The following is a 16,350-nucleotide window of genomic DNA, read 5'->3' on the forward strand; positions in this document are numbered from 1 at the left end:
TGGCCTCTGCAGTGGCTTTGTGCTCCTCGAACTCCTTCTCAAAGGAGAGCTGGGTGGCATGTCCCTGCATTGTCCTCCTCTGGGGAGGGTGGGGAGCGGCCTGGCTTCAGGGTGGAGAGTGGACTGCTGACCTCCAGGGAGCTCTCGGCAGGGCTGCCCTCCCCCCAAGTAGAACGGAGGTCCAGCGCAGGCCGTCTCGCCTGGAGCAAGGGGCACCTCCCGCTGACACCCTCAAACAAGTCACCCAGCCCTCTGAGCCTCAGTGGTACTTCCACCAAGAGGACCCGGTCCTGGCTGTCCCCACGCTGGTGGCAAGGATCCAGGAGCAAATACTGAGCCTGTGACATGCATCCCGCACACAGGCTGTAGTCGCACATCAGCTGAACTCGAGGGTCCCTCCCTGGCCGTATCACACCTGAGCCCACCTCCCAGGCTGTGCTCTGTGCCCATGCGCATCAGGGGACCATGTCCCAGCCTGGCATGCAAATGACATGCAGATGACATGCACATCCACTCCCTTGGACCAAGGCCTGGTTGTGTCTTCTCTGAGCTCCTCCGCACTCCCCGGCGTGTCTGCTGAGCAAGTCTGTTCCTTGTGGTGTTCCGAATCAGCACGTGGCTGGCCCAGGGGGTCCAATGGGGGCCACCCAGCAGAACAGGGGCCTATGAGGCCTACCACCCCACCTTTCTCCATGGTAGGAGGCAGCAAGCTATGTAGGAGAACAGGGGAATTGAAGTCGGACACAACAGGGTTTAATGTCAGCCCACAGCCCATCGCTGTGTGACCTTGGGCAAGTCACTTGGCCTCTCTGAGCCAGGAGAAGCTAATGTCACAGCTGACATTCACGGAGCACTCCCCAAGCACGTGGACATTCCCATGGCAATTCCATGGGTGGCACTGTCCCACCACCCCGTCTCTCACGGGGCTGTGCAGAGACGAGCCAGGCGAGGCCCCATGAAGCTCAGTCACAGAAGCGGCCGCCCGACCCTCGGCCCCAGCTTACAGGGATGTCAGTGCAGTCACAACAACCTGCTGCCGCTGTGCCCTCGGAAACCACAGCCACCTGCTCCATCCCGTCCCGGCCCACTCCTCCCGGAGCGCCTGCTGGCCCGGCCGCAGTGGCTTTGAGCCCTTGGGCTGGGGCCACTGCTTCTAATTGCATTGTTTTCCTCTTTCAAAAATAATACCTGTTCTTTACACAAGGTTTGGAAACTACACCAAAACCCAAACAGGAATTTCCAAATTCCCCTTGATTCTCTGGCCCAGAAGGGCCCCCCGCTGACTCCCACGGGCTCCCCATCCCCCGAAGTGTGCCACTCTTTCTGCGACCTTTTTGTAAAATCAGCACCCCCGCCCCTGTAAATAGCTTTTTTACCCAACAACTTCCGAGTCGACGGCGGGGTGACCCGCGTGCTCTCTGACCACAGTTAACAACCCTTTTCTGTTGTGGGCGAGGACGGAGATCGCTTCCAAATTTGTGTCATAAAGGGTGCAGTGGGGGACACCTCCTCACCCTGAAGCTGATTATTCCTCAGGGGGAATTCATAGAAATGGAGGAATGTTCCAGGAAATAGCATGGGTTTTGTTAGTGGGTTCTCCTTGGCCCACACCCTGGCCAGCCTCGGGGATCCACGTGTTACACCTCTGACAGTTTGCTCAAGAGGAACGACTCCGTGTTAGGTAACTGGATGGGAGCTGCGTTTATCCGCGCTGGCCGCTGAGGTTTCTTGCTGTTTGTGTCCCCGGCCCATTTCCATGTCCCTGGGTGCCTCAGTTTCCCGGGGCTGCCGTAACAAATTACCACAAAAATTAGGTGGGTTCAAACAAGAGAAATCTATCTTCTCACAGTTCTGGAGGCCAGAAGCCCAAAATCCAGGTGTCACAGGGCCGTGCTCCCTCCGGAGGCTCCAGGGGAGGGTCCCTCCCGCCTCGTCCAGTCCTGGGGGTCCAGGCATCCCTGGACTCTGGTCTCTGCCTCCGTGGTCACGTGGCCTTTTTCCCTGAGTCTGTGTCCAAATTTCCCTCTTATAAGGACACCAGTCTTTGGATCAGGACCCGTCCTGGTCCAGCATGACCTCATCTTGACCTGATGATGTCTGCAAAGACCCTGTTTCCAGATAAGGCATGTTCACAGTAGGGGGTTAGAATCCGAACATGTCTTTTAGGGGGCATAACTCAACCCACCACACTGTGCTTGTCTCTTGGTGAATGGAAAGAGAAGTTTCCACACAGAGATAACAGAGATCTCTTGAGGGCTGCTCTGTGCCAGGCTCTGTCGGGTCTGAGAAGGACTCAGAGAGGAGACCTGAGACCCCAGCTCTCTGGTGACCACAGGCTGAGGACCTCGGGGACCACCACTCCCAGGTCTCCACCTTCCTCCGGGAGAGAAGAGAGTGGACATTGGGGAGGTCAGCCCATGAGGACAGGGATCCCTTCTCGGCTGTGTCCCAGCACCTGGAATGGTGCTGGGCCCAAGGTGGGGTCCCCGAGTGTCTGCAGAGCCATGGGCTCTGCCTTGTCCCACGTGTCCTCAGCCGTCCTCGAGAGGTGGGGACAGTCACCCCGAGGAGGACACTAGGTCCAGGGAGTTCAGAATGTGCCCAAGGCCACCCAAGCCTAGAGTATTTAGCCCCACGGGACACACCGTGACCACCACCCCTAGTGCCCCTGGACCCCACTCACTCCTTGTTCTGGAGATGGAGTGGCTTGCCCAGAGTGGCATAGCTGAGAAGCCTCAGGGCCAAGACTCCAGCCTTCCCCTGACCACAGCCTCTGTGTGAATTCATCTCCCTCCAAACCCAACGATCCACAACCAGCTCGAGACAGATCCGCTCTGCAAGCCGGTCCCCTGGACCCACAGCTCCTGCGGCCCGTCTCCACAGCCGCCTGCATGCAGCCCAGCCCAGCCAAGGAGCTGAGTGCTCGTGGGGTCCTCCCTGCCCCCTCAGTTTCCGGCTCACAGCTCCTGTGGCCGCTCCAATCATGCGTTTCTGCGTACATTCAAATATTTAGTCCCCTGCTCCAAAAAAAAAGCCATTGCCCCGGGCTGGAGCCAGCTCAGCATAATGCCACCTATGTCCTGCCCCGGGAGGCTCGGTGACAGAGGAACCCTCTGTGTGTTCTCAGGCACCGGGACCCGCCACTCAGCCCCCGCCCATACACCCCGTCAGTGGGACCAGCTCACTCGGGGCCCTGGCCACAGGAAGACAGGCTGGGGGCAAGACAAGCTTCTTAGGGGACAGCCACACCAGCCCCCAGCCCTCACCCCCAACACTCACCTAGAGAACAGTGCGGGCGCAGGCTCCAGGCCTGTTTTAGAAGCATCTATTCTGATGGAGATAAAGCCACTTATGTCCCCTTGAAGACATCAATGGTCCCAGTCTATTTTTTTAAGAAAAACATGTTCTTTGCTCTGTGTAGAATAACAATTAATAATAGTAATATTAATGAGAAGGAGAATAATTTATGCTCCTGTCATGTGCTGGGCGCTGGTCAACGTTACATCCCAGCCCCTCGACACAGCCCTCGGAGGAAGGTCCAGGATCGGTCCAGGATGCTGACTTATCCTAGATCCACACGCAGGTGTCCGCGGGTGCCATCAGGCTGACACTCACAAGCCCAGACGGTTCACAGAGGGCTTGGCGCACGTCCAGTGGTTTGATCCTCACAATAACCTTGTTATTGAGAGGCCGGGCAGGATGGATCATCGCCACGTGACAGAGGAGGAAACCTACACTCCAAGGGGTGGATGATTTGCTTAAAATCTCCAGCCACACTTCGTGGAGGCAGAATTCAAATCCACGTCATCTGGTTCTGTGTCGGAAAGTCATGCCGTGGCTGAAGTGCACTCACAGTCACCCGTGGAGCGGTGTGGCTTTGGGGACGTGGCGCTCCTGGTTCCTGCTCTTCCTGGGTTGTGTAACTATGAGTGAACATAGCCAGCTGCCCAGGATCCACAGTGGAGCCTGACTGCATGATCTCGGTGAAGTCTATGCATTTACTGTGCTTTATGAGGGGATCTCAGAGGTGTCAGTATGTATTCTGGGATGTCAGGGATCTGCTGTGCGTGTGCACACGCGCATACACACACACATCACCTTGTCTACATGTATCTCTGCACATGTCAGATGCCTACTCGTTGCTGGATGTCTGGGAGAATGCGTGACCGACTCAGGCTTTGTTGAAACAATGGCACAAAATACCAACATGCAAAGGAGGAAGGAGGGCCCATCACTGAAAACCCACTTGATGTAATACAAAAACTGAGCATCAGGAAACCTTACACCCAGAAGGACCCTTTAAGTACCACCCAGTTCAACCCTGTTGTTTCACAGATGGGGAAAGCAGAGCCCAGGAGAGGAGGCGATGTAGCTGACGTCACTCAGAACACGGGTGCCCAGTCTGTTCCTGCAGGTGAGCTCTCTCCCTTCACGCACACTCCCATACCTGCCGCCCACCCAGAGCTCAGCTTCTCTGTGAAGTTCTATGTCACAAACAAGGAAGGCAGGAAGCAGGAGCAGTCTTTGAAGGAGAGAGTTTGGAAGTAGTGAAACACCATCATCACCATCATCATCACCATCACCATCAACATTACCACCATCATCACCATCATCACCATCATCACCACCATCATCATTACCACCGTCATCACCATCACCATCATCATCATCACCACCATCATCATCACCACCATCATCACCACCACCATCATCATCACCAGCATCATCACCATCATCACCATCACCATCATCACCACCAGCATCATCACCATCACCATCACCACCATCATCATCACCACCATCATCACCATCATCATCGCCATCACCGTCATCATCGTTACCAGCATTGCATCAGCATCACATCATAATGATGGTGGCAGTCTACTGGCTCTGAGCCAGGCACTCGTTTAAGCAGTTTACATACATCATTTCCTTGAATCATCATGACAACCACTAACGGTAGTTTCCATATATTATCCCCACTTTTCAAAGAAGAAAACTGAGGCTCAGAGAGAAAATACAACTTGTCCAAAATCACACAACTGGCAAGTGGCAGGGCTGCCCTCCTCCACCACCCACAGTCACACTCTGCTGCAGACGCAGCAGCTCCCTGGTGTATAGATTGTAGGGGTGTCTTGTTGTGATGATGGGAATGTGTAAGGAGGTTTAGGGGGGAGTAAAATGAAGCAAGGGCACCTGGAGAGCGAGCAGAGCCGGACAGGGGGTGTCAGACTTGCCACCCTGCCTGGAGGTGGATGGGGAGGCCAAGCAGAGGGCTCCTCTGGGCTCCTTAGCCTCAACGCAGAACATGAGCCTCCGGAGGAAGCACGGCCCTGTGACACCTGGATTTTGGGCTTCTGGCCTCCAGAACTGTGAGAAGATAGATTTCTCTTGTTTGAACCCACCTAATTTGTGGTAATTTGTTACGGCAGCCCCGGGAAACTGAGGCACCCAGGGACATGGAAATGGGCCGGGGACACAAACAGCAAGAAACCTCAGCGGCCAGCGCGGATAAACGCAGCTCCCATCCAGTTACCTAACACGGAGTCGTTCCTCTTGAGCAAACTGTCAGAGGTGTAACACGTGGATCCCCGAGGCTGGCCAGGCTGTGGGCCAAGGAGAACCCACTAACAAAACCCATGCTATTTCCTGGAACATTCCTCCATTTCTATGAATTCCCCCTGAGGAATAATCAGCTTCAGGGTGAGGAGGTGTCCCCCACTGCACCCTTTATGACACAAATTTGGAAGCGATCTCCGTCCTCGCCCACAACAGAAAAGGGTTGTTAACTGTGGTCAGAGAGCACGCGGGTCACCCCGCCGTCGACTCGGAAGTTGTTGGGTAAAAAAGCTATTTACAGGGGCGGGGGTGCTGATTTTACAAAAAGGTCGCAGAAAGAGTGGCACACTTCGGGGGATGGGGAGCCCGTGGGAGTCAGCGGGGGGCCCCTCTGGGCCAGAGAATCAAGGGGAATTTGGAAATTCCTGTTTGGGTTTTGGTGTAGTTTCCAAACCTTGTGTAAAGAACAGGTATTATTTTTGAAAGAGGAAAACAATGCAATTAGAAGCAGTGGCCCCAGCCCAAGGGCTCAAAGCCACTGCGGCCGGGCCAGCAGGCGCTCCGGGAGGAGTGGGCCGGGACGGGATGGAGCAGGTGGCTGTGGTTTCCGAGGGCACAGCGGCAGCAGGTTGTTGTGACTGCACTGACATCCCTGTAAGCTGGGGCCGAGGGTCGGGCGGCCGCTTCTGTGACTGAGCTTCATGGGGCCTCGCCTGGCTCGTCTCTGCACAGCCCCGTGAGAGACGGGGTGGTGGGACAGTGCCACCCATGGAATTGCCATGGGAATGTCCACGTGCTTGGGGAGTGCTCCGTGAATGTCAGCTGTGACATTAGCTTCTCCTGGCTCAGAGAGGCCAAGTGACTTGCCCAGATAGCGCGGGGGCCCGAAAGTGCAGGAACCAGCTGCGTTCCCGCAAACCTCGCGTGTGCAAAGGCACCAGGACCATGCGCACAGGCAACGGTCAGTGCTCTGCGTTTCCAAGTGGGCCTGATGGGGTCTACAGTTCTTCCGAGGGCTTTAGCGGGGTGACAGCCTCGGCCCAGGTGTGAACAGGTGTCAGGTACCCTTCCCATCCGTGGAAGATTGCAGGGAGGCACAGTTGAGAAGGATGGGGAGGTGTGAGGGCCGAGCTCCCGGGTGATTGGTGATGTCTGTCCTGGGCTCTGGGACGGAGTTCTGGCCTCGTGCTGCCTCTTCACTCGTTCTCTGTTCCCTCTGCTGCTGCCACTGAAAGGGATGGGGCCTCAAGGGACAAGGGCAGGGTCGTCGAGTAAAGTACAGAGGTCTTGCAGGTTTTCTGTTTTCTGTTTTCTTGCTGACTATACAAAATAAACCGGGAAGAGGAAATGATGCCATTGAATGAGATTCAATGCTCAGAAATTTCTAGTGCCCATAACAGTTGCACCACACGGTGCGGTCTCTGAACAGCGGGTCCAAGAGCATTCCCGCAGTGGTGGAAGTGCGTTCTCTCCGCGACGTCCAGCGCAGCACTGCAAACCGCATGTGGCCACTGAACACTTGAAATGGGCGAGGACAGCTGGGGAATGGAATTTTTACTTTTATTTCATTTGAATGTAAACAGCCGCTGTGGCTACTGGCCAGCGTGGTGGACAGCATGACCTGGTTGGAGGAGGGCCGGGGATGCCCTCACTGCCAGCTGAGGCCAGAGCAAGGCCACTGTCCACACGGTTTGCTTTTCTCTTCGGAGGCTCCATGGTCCTCCAGGTCCTCCCTGAGGAAAGGGATGGCCTGGGGGGTGGGCTTTCAGATACACTGTCCTGCTCGCTCCAGGGAAAGCGCGGTGCAGAGGCGGGAACGGGCATCGGGCGAGGGGGAGGGGCCCGGCTCACTGCTGCGGAGTGATAGCAGGACGTGCAGGTGGGCCAGAGGCCAGTGGGCTGGACGTCGCAGAGAGATGAGTGCAGGAACCAGGAGGGGTGGGCACGCCAGAGTCCGCGGCTCAGAACCCAGGGGGACCAGGGAGTAAGGAGGAGCCTGGACGAGAGGACTTTTTGGAGTCAGGGCACAGTCGCCAACCATAAACCCACCGCCCCTCCTCACTCCCACCTGGTGTCCAGTACAGATGTCAGGACAGAGCCTGTGGCCCCGAGGGTTTATTTGAGAGCTCAGAGAAGATCTCTCAGCCAACCCAAGGTGCCAGGCCCGCAGGATGCCCACAGAGTCCACCCTCCCAGCCACCACGCTTGTGCAGGCAGCCGGGAGAGCCTCCAGCCCTTCATGGGAATGTGTCCCCCCACGTGGCCCGAGGATCCTGGGGGACCAAGGCATGGACAAGCAGGAAGGGCTGGGGGCAATGCAGGAGACAAATTGATCTTCCTTGGGTCTTGTGACAAGTGTCTGCGGGGCTGGGACCCTGGGCCCCGCACATCACCACACGCTGAGCACCCTGTGGGGCGGGGGACCTCAGGCCCGGCCCAGCCAGGAGACCCGGTAGGTACAAGTCCCAGGAGGGACGGGCCCAGGCACTGTGGCGGACACGGAGGTGAGGCAGTGTTCTGATTATGATCCGTAAGTCTCGGCCACTACGGACACTTGTGGAAGTGTGGTGGGGAAAATAAGTCCACCAGGAAAGACACTGATGACAGTAGTCCATTAGATTCTGAGGGCTCGATGCCAGCCGCCATTAAGGGGACAGGGATGGGAAACTGAGGCACAGAGTGGGAAGGCCACTTGCCAAGGCCTGCCGGTAAGAGGCAGAGCTGGGATTTGAACCCAGGACTCTGCTACGCTGCCTCTCAGACCAGCCTCTGGGCCCCTCCCAGCTGGGGTGAGTTCTGAGGACAGAGGAAATTAAGCTCCTGCGGTCCTCGCAGTCCCTTCCCCACCCCTCCCGGGCTGTGGGGCCCACGGCTCCCAAACTGTCACCATCAGAGGCGCCGTCAGTGACACACGGTGTCACCATCTCTCACAGGGCTCCTTCCAGCGTCTTCCAGCTCCTTGTGTGCTCATGTCACAGACACAAGCCTCTGTGTGCAGCCCCGGTGCAGGCACGGAGGGTGTGGCAGGAACAAGACAGAGTCCTGCCCTCGGCTCAGGGATCCTGCGTTCCTGAGGAAACAGGTCTGAAGACACACTCACACAGAGACATGCACACACTCACATGTACACATGCACACTCTCGCACACACATACACTCTAACACATACGTGTACACACGTGTACACACTCAAGCACGCACGCACACACATTCACACAAACATTTACATATACCCACACTCACATACATACATGCTTTCCCACACATGCGTATACACACACTCACATACACACATATGCACACACTAACACACATATGTATACACACATATTCATGGACATATATACACACTTACCCACGTACGCACTCTCATATGCGTGCTCTCTCACATGCATGTAAACACATATGTGCACACTCATGTACGCACACACACCCTCTAACATCATATGCGCACACACAGCCACATCTATAAACACTGGCACACATGCACCCTCTCACACATACATGTACATGCACACACGTGTACACGTGCACACACATGCATCCACACACATGCAGAGTTGAGGTGAGGTCACCTATACATCGCTGTCCCCTCCCATCCTGGCATCGACGTTCTTCCTGGAGGAGGCATCTTTCTGGAAGGTGGAAGGAGGAGAGGCGGCATCCTGGCGGTGCCTGGCAGGGACCAGTGGGGACATCAAGGATGGCCTGTGCCCAGGCCCGGGGCTGTCTGAACATCCACTGACGTCCAGAATGGGACCGGGCACACTGGGCTTGTTCCAGACCCAGACCCGCCGGCTCTGTGCCCCGATGGGGGCCCCGTTCGCCTGGACCCGGGGCCGTCGGAACACAGAGCCCCATGGCCAGCCTGTCGACATCTCTTCAAAGACTCAGAGGGACGTCCGATTGCCAGCCCAGTCCTCGAGAAGTCAGAAGGGAGCTATTGTTGGGGTGTAGCAGCAGGTGGCAGAGACGGAAGCAGGATTTTTCTTTAGTGTCGCCAAATGGAAGAAGAGCTGGCTTAGGTTTGGGCCGGAGCAGGATGGATAAGCCATTCAGAGAGAAAACGGCCCCAGGGAAGCTTGCCACATTTTTTCTAGAAGAATGTTGGAAGTTTCAGTAGCCAGGTATGGAAAAAGAAACTGTCCGTACACTGAAGTCATTCATGGCGCGCGGACGGAGGCGTTTACACAGGCCAGGTGGTGAGGGCGCCGCTGCTCACAGGCCGCCCGGCCTACAAGGGCCGGTTGTGTCCGCGCACCCTCACCGGTCACCCCGGCAACAGGAGAACACACATCAATGCGCCTTGTACAGCCGCGCCTTCCTCGCCGGCTCCGAGTAAGTGACCGAGTTGAGCAAAATATAAATTTGTAGTTATCCCTGGGAGATATAATTATAGAAGATAAACAAGGACAGCAGTGGCATTTGGAGGGAGGATGGCTGGCCCCTTTCCTGCAGCCCAGCTCGGTGTCAGGGGGCGTCCAGGACACGGAGCGGGGGAGGCCAGGCCCGGAGACCCCGAGGCCCTGAGGCTGGAGCTGAAGGCCGCTGTCCCTCTCCTCCCTGCCCCGGGCCTGCCCCGGGCACTGCCATTCCTTGGGCCGAGTGCGGGCACCTCCACCCCAGGCCCTCGCTCTGCGGGCGCCCCATGAAAGGGCCCATTCATGCACAGGCCGCTGGCTTGGGTTACCGCCGCCTGTTTTCGCCTCATTAGAAGGATTCCCGTATTGAAGGCCCCTGAGAGGCTGAGGCCGGGATGCTTCGGATGAGAGTGTCAGGAGGTGGACAGCCGCCCACGGGCCCCGGCACATTCCAAAAGAGTCTGAGTTAGCACAGCAGATGGGGAAACTGAGGCTCAGGCCACGTGGCTGGCAGAAGGCAGAGTTGAGGTTTGGACCTGGGCCACTAGCTGCCTGCTGGCCCTGCTGGGAGGGGCTCAGGGAAGATGGGTCCTGAGCCAGTGTGCAGAGCAGGGAGGGCTTCCTGGAGGCGGGGGAGCTGGTGCTGGGAGGAGGGCACGAGGCTGGCTATCAGTCCTGGGAAAGGTCTGCCTTGGGAAGTCCAGCATGCCCAGACCCTCTGCCAGGCTGTGGGCACCGTGGCCTGGGCTAGACTCAAGCTGCACCCTCCATGCATGCAGCCCACACTTGTGAGAGCATGTAAGTGTTCAAGGTGAGCGGTGGGACGGCATGTCTGTGTCTGAGACCCTCCTCGGGAAGGGCACCCCTTTCCTCTCCCTCTGTTTGCTCCCAAATGGGGCCATTTGGAAGACAGGAAGACAGGACAAGAAATAATCGTGCTTCGGGCCTCTGAGTCATGCGCCACCGTCAGCCTGGAATGTCTCTTTGGAAAGCGGCTCCCAGGGCCGGGCCCCACCCACTCGGCCCCTCTCAGGCGTCCCTCCCTTCCTCCTTCCACTCCTCTCCCTCTTCCCCCCCTCCTCTTCCTCCCCTCCTCTTCCTCCTCCCTCAGCTCCTCCTCCTCCCCTCCCCCTCCTCCTTCGCCTCCTGCCCCCCTCCCTCCTCCTCTTCCTCTTTCTCCTCCTCCCCCCTCTCCCTCCTTCCTCCTCCTCCTCCTCCCCCTTCTTTCTCCTCCCCTTTCCTCCCCCTCCTCCTCCTCCCTCAGCTCCTTCTCCTCTCCCTCCCCCTCCCTCTCCCCGTCCCACCCTTCGCTGGTGAGCCCACCGCAGCACAGCAGACCCTGTGAAGCCCCCAGCCAGTGGTCGGATGCAGGTGCCCATGCCACTGTTCAGGAGGAGCTGCAGTCGCACGCGGAGGCCGACACTGTGCTGTGCAGGTGAAGGTGGATGGTTTCCATCAGTTCCTTCCCTTAGTGCTCTGGAGCCAGGAGTTTTTTCCTGATACCCCGGCCCTGGCCAGGGTGCCTGAGGGGCGCAGGGGAGCGTCGGGGCCAGAGAGGGCTGCTGCGGGGATGGGCACTGGGTGTCGTCAAGGGCCCTTGTGTCCGTGGAACCACTTGCTCCCCCTCCCTTGCACACAACTATTATGTCCAGCTGCTCAGAGACCCCCAGCCACTGTCAGGAGGAGCTGGGGCTGCCCCGCCACACCTCGGGGGCCAGCTCTGCCCTCCCAGCCCCTCGAATACTCCCTGAGTGGTGGGCATCACTACTGCCAACTCCCAGATGAGCAGGTGGAAACTCAGAGAGGTTGCTGACCTGCCCAAGGACACACAGCCGGCAGCTCACAGTGGGGAACGGAGGCCGGGCCTGCCTGTGCCAGGCTCCCTGAGTTCCTGGACTAAGTGGCCAATTCCGCCAACATTGACTGTGTTCCTAACGTGGGTTCCCTGAACCCCCTTTCTAGAAATTGGGGGCCGGTGCACAGATAGTGAGCTCTGGATGGGCCAGGTCACAGGTTCCCGGAGAGGCCTTGGGCTCCGCGCACTTGCGTATTTGCTGTCATCTGTGCTGAAGCACGTCTTAATGTGACAGGAGCCCCCAAACCCACATGACCCTAACTGGCCAGAATGCTGGGGAGAAGCGGGAAGCCACCCCCAGGGCTCAGGCAGCCCCTGGCCACCATGCCCTCACCCTGGACTCGGCCAGGAGGCCAGAGAGAGGCAGAAGAGGAGGCAGTCAGCACGCGGGAAAGGCTCTACCACTAACTTCCACGACCTTAAGACAAGGTCCCCGCCTCCTCCAGCTTCAGTTTCCCCATCTGGCAAATGGGGCTAAGGAGCCTGAGGGAACCCGCGAGGTCGCAGGCGAGACTTGCTGCAAAACCTCCAGGATTTAAACATCTGAAATCCCAAGTCACAGCCACAGGCCTGGTCTGAGGTCAGAGGTCTTATCGCCCAGGGACAAGGGTCTTGTCGTTGGGGACCCCACTGGTTCTGGCAAGGACCCACATACCGGGCAGGGGTGGGACTTGCTTTCGAGGTGCAAGGCTGTCTGAATGGATGGGTGTCCACATGCCGAGGTGCTGTCAGTGTCAGGCTGGAGCAGCCATGTGACACTATGCTCCTGGAATGTGCCAGAGGTTTCTCACCGCCCCCCCGCCCCCCCCCCCCCAGCTCTGGCTTTGGGTCCGCGGTTTCATTTTGACATCAGGCAAAAGTCGAGGGATGACTCAGGAGCTGACTGGCTCTCCCGGCACGCGCGGGGGACCCGGGGAGCCTCTGCCCCTTGAGGGCAGCCAGCAGCAGGCCTCGGGCCCCGGGCGGCAGGGGCTGGCCGGCAGCGGGAGACTGACCTCCACATCTGTGACTTTGGACAAGTCGAGTCAGCACCCCCGCTGGGCCATATCCTCCTGGAGAGTAGAAGTTTAGCACAGCAGGGCACCTTCCAGCTCGGTTACTTCTCAGAGCAAATGGGCAGGAGCTGGGCCTCTGGGGCCAGACCCTGCAAGCCCACGCCCCCCTCCACAGTGCCCCCTGGGGTCTCGTGTCCAGCAGCTCCTCCCCAGAGGAGCGGGTTCATGTCCGGCTTTGGGAGCTGTGAAAAAGGCACTGCAGGGGTAGGCCGGAGGAGCACTGGGATCCAGAGGCCAGGACCACCACCCACCCCCAGGGGACCATGGACACTGGGGTTCTCACACCCAGCACTAGTGACACCTGGGGCTGGATAATTCTTTCTCACGGGGCCGTCCTGCGCATTGCAGGAGGTTTAGCAGCATCTCTGGTCTCTGCCTGCTAGATGCCATAGCAGCTGCTTGGTTGTGCTAACCAGACATGTCTCCAGACATCGCTGATGTGCTCTGGGAGGCGGAGGTGCCCTGACTGAGAAGCGCTGGGCTTCATGCAGCAGGTGGGCATGCAGCACTGGGGTGGGAGCTCAGGGGCTGTCCAGGGTCTCCGAACTGGGGGGCTGAGCTCGCAGCTCTGTGGGACGGTGGCCCTGGGGCAGGAGAGGCATGCCGTGTGTCCTCAGGCACCTTCTAACATCCTGTGAAATGGGAGTAGCAGTGACCCACCTCCCAGGGCTGTGGGAATCATTCAATGGCACAGTGTCGGGCCCAGGGTGGGCCAGGGGTCCCTCAGCTCTTAGGACGGTGGTCACGGGTGCCAACACCAAGTGAGAGCTTCTGTCACTTCCTCATGCTAGTGAGAGAGAGAGAGCTTCTTGCACCCAAGAGGCGCTCAGGGTGTACCACAGGCAGGACACACACGTGTGCACCCATGCGCAGGCGCGCGCGCACACACACACACACAAACACACACACACACACACACAGGTGAGCTCTGAAACTGTCGCCTTTCTTAGAAACAAGAATAGACCCAGTAGGAAGGATTAGGAAGGAAATACCTTCTGGGAACTTTGTCTGAGCCAGGGGACCCTGGCCCTGGAAACTCTAAGAAACCAACTCGATTGAAATACCAATTAACTCAAGGGGTTCTGAGCCCCTTCCCGGCTCGCCTTCCATGGAGAGGGCAATCCCAGGACCTGGAGGCCCAGAAGGATGCCCCGGAAACATGAGCCGAGCAGGTCTCAGTGGGGCGGCTGAGCCCCAGGCCCCGTGTTCAATTCAGGTTTTCAAGTCAGCTGGCAGGAATTTCCAGAACCTTCTGCAGATGCTATAATGTACGGCCCCAGGAAAATGGGCCCTGGTTCGAGTGTGTTTCAGCTCATTGTAAATTGTACGTGGAGAGTGATGCGGACCCAGAAGGCCACAGGTGGGTGGGGCCGGGCCATTCACTCCTTTCCAAGCGCCTGTGCAGGATTTGGGGCGAAGGCCCTGGTTACCTATACCTTGCTTTACATGATAAAGGTGTTCCTAAGAAGGCGAGAAACTTGAACGTGTGTAAGTTACCGCACGCTCTCAAGGGAAACGTGGTTCAAAGGACTAATTCTGGAAGGTTACCCTTCTGTAAAGTGCAGAGTGCCCCCACAACTTCACTTCTCAGAGGCGCCCTAAGTCCACCGCGCCACCCTCCCACCCCCATCTGTTTTTGAAGTGGGGGAGGGGCTGCATCTGTCAGCTGCTGCCTCCCACAAGAGTGTCTCCTGATCTTGAAGGCGACCCACATGTCCACACCAGGGACCAGCCTCTTGCTCCCACCTGTCCGAGAACAGCCAGTGTCACACGCACTGAGCTGTGTGGCCTTGGGCAGATCCCTTGCCTTCTCTGGGCCTCCATGTCCTCAGCTGTGAACAGATGACCCGTAAGTCCCCCAAGCCCACCCCGGGCTCTAGCGGCCTGCATGCTCCCAGGTCCCCACCATCCGTGTTCCAGAATTCACCAGGATGGTCTGTGACAGGCCTGAGGCTGGATGAGGGGCCCCAAGCTAAGGTGCTAAGTCCCACCTTCGAAACACAAGACCTCCCCCCAGAGGGCCTTCCAAGTGCTGGGAGTCCCCCAGCAGGTGCCCAGCGCTGGGTGCAGCATGGCCCCCCATCCTTCTGCCAGAAGCAGAGGGGAAATGTCTAGTGGGGGCTGGAGAGGAGGGGCCGGCGGGGATGGGGATGGAGGATGGAGTGGAAACCACAGGTACACCTATGCCAGCCAGCACTTTTGAGAGTCGTGCTAAATCCAGCTGTTTGCATCGGAGCCGCACAGCCCTGCGGGTTTGGGGGTGGGCTGGCCAGGGGGTGCGGCTCGGGGTTTGCTGGCTTACATCCCTTTCCATCAGGGCCCCCCATCACTAGGATGGATCGCATGAAACGAACACCTAGGAAGAGCGGTGCTAAAAATAGCCGGGGGCGGGGGCGGGGGACGAAGTCTGTAACCGAAGCCGGCCCTGGGCCTGGGGCGACCCCGAGGCTGCCAGGGGCTGGGCGGAGGGCCCTCCGGAGCGCCCGGCCGCTGCGAGGGCTTGCTTGGAGAGGACTCGGCCGGCTCGCGCGGGACCTGGGAAGCGGGTGGAGGGCTCCTCCCTGCACACCCCGCCCCGGAGGGGCAGAGCGCTGCGCGCGGCGGCGGGGCGGCTCGGTGCCCGGCGGGCGGGCGGCCCGTCTGCGCGGCCCGGGCGGGCCTGCGGTCAGGGATGAGGACTGCGCCTCCGCGCCGCAGAGCGCCGGGGCTGCGCGCGGGCCGGGCGCCGGCCGCCGCTGCCGTTCCGGGAGCTCGTTCGCATCCGCCAGCGCGGCGAACGGAGCGGGGCCCTCGGAGCCGGAGGTGAGTGTGGACGCGTCATGCCCGGCGGCTCCTGGGGCTCCCGGGGCAGGGCCACCGGCTCGAGCGCTTCCGGAGGGACTCCGGCTTGGCCCCCGGGGGTCACCTGGCTGCCCGCGCCCCGCCGCCTCCCCGGCCCGGCCCCCTCCACGGAGCTCTCGGCGGCGCGCCCCGGTGGGGCCAGTCGCACCCTCCCGGCCCGGCTCCCCCGACCTCGCCGGCCGGGCCGGGACGCGCAGCGCCGCGAACGCCAGGGCGCGCTGGGGGCTCGGCGGGGGCCGCGGCGGTCCGGCCCGGCCCAGCCCTGCCCAGCGCCGTTTGCGGAGCTCGGGCCCGTTCCGCGGGGCACTTTGCAAAGTGCAGCCCAACTGCTCGAAGCTGCGTGCCCGCCACGGCCGCCGAGCGGGGGGCTCCGAGGAAGGGGGCCGGACTGCGGGAAGCAGGGCACATGGCGGGGGGCTTTGGGGGAGCGGGGTGCGGGCCCGGGGCGCGCGCGGTCGCGGGCCTGCTCATTCATTGCGGATCGAAGCAGTTGGTCCCGGATCCGGGCCGCCGCCTCCTCCGGGACGCCCCCGGGCGAGCTGGCCCCGTGGTGCTCGGGCTCGGCGCGGGCTGGCTGGGCGGCGGCGGAGGCAGCAGGCCGGGCGGGGTGGGGTCTTTCGGGCAGGCCGGGGTCTCCACGCCGCTGCGCTCCTGCCGGGGAGGCCACGCGGCGCCCCCAC

Source organism: Diceros bicornis, chromosome 32 (genome assembly GCF_020826845.1).
Source record: "Diceros bicornis minor isolate mBicDic1 chromosome 32, mDicBic1.mat.cur, whole genome shotgun sequence".
NCBI classification, from domain to species: Eukaryota; Metazoa; Chordata; class Mammalia; order Perissodactyla; family Rhinocerotidae; genus Diceros; species Diceros bicornis.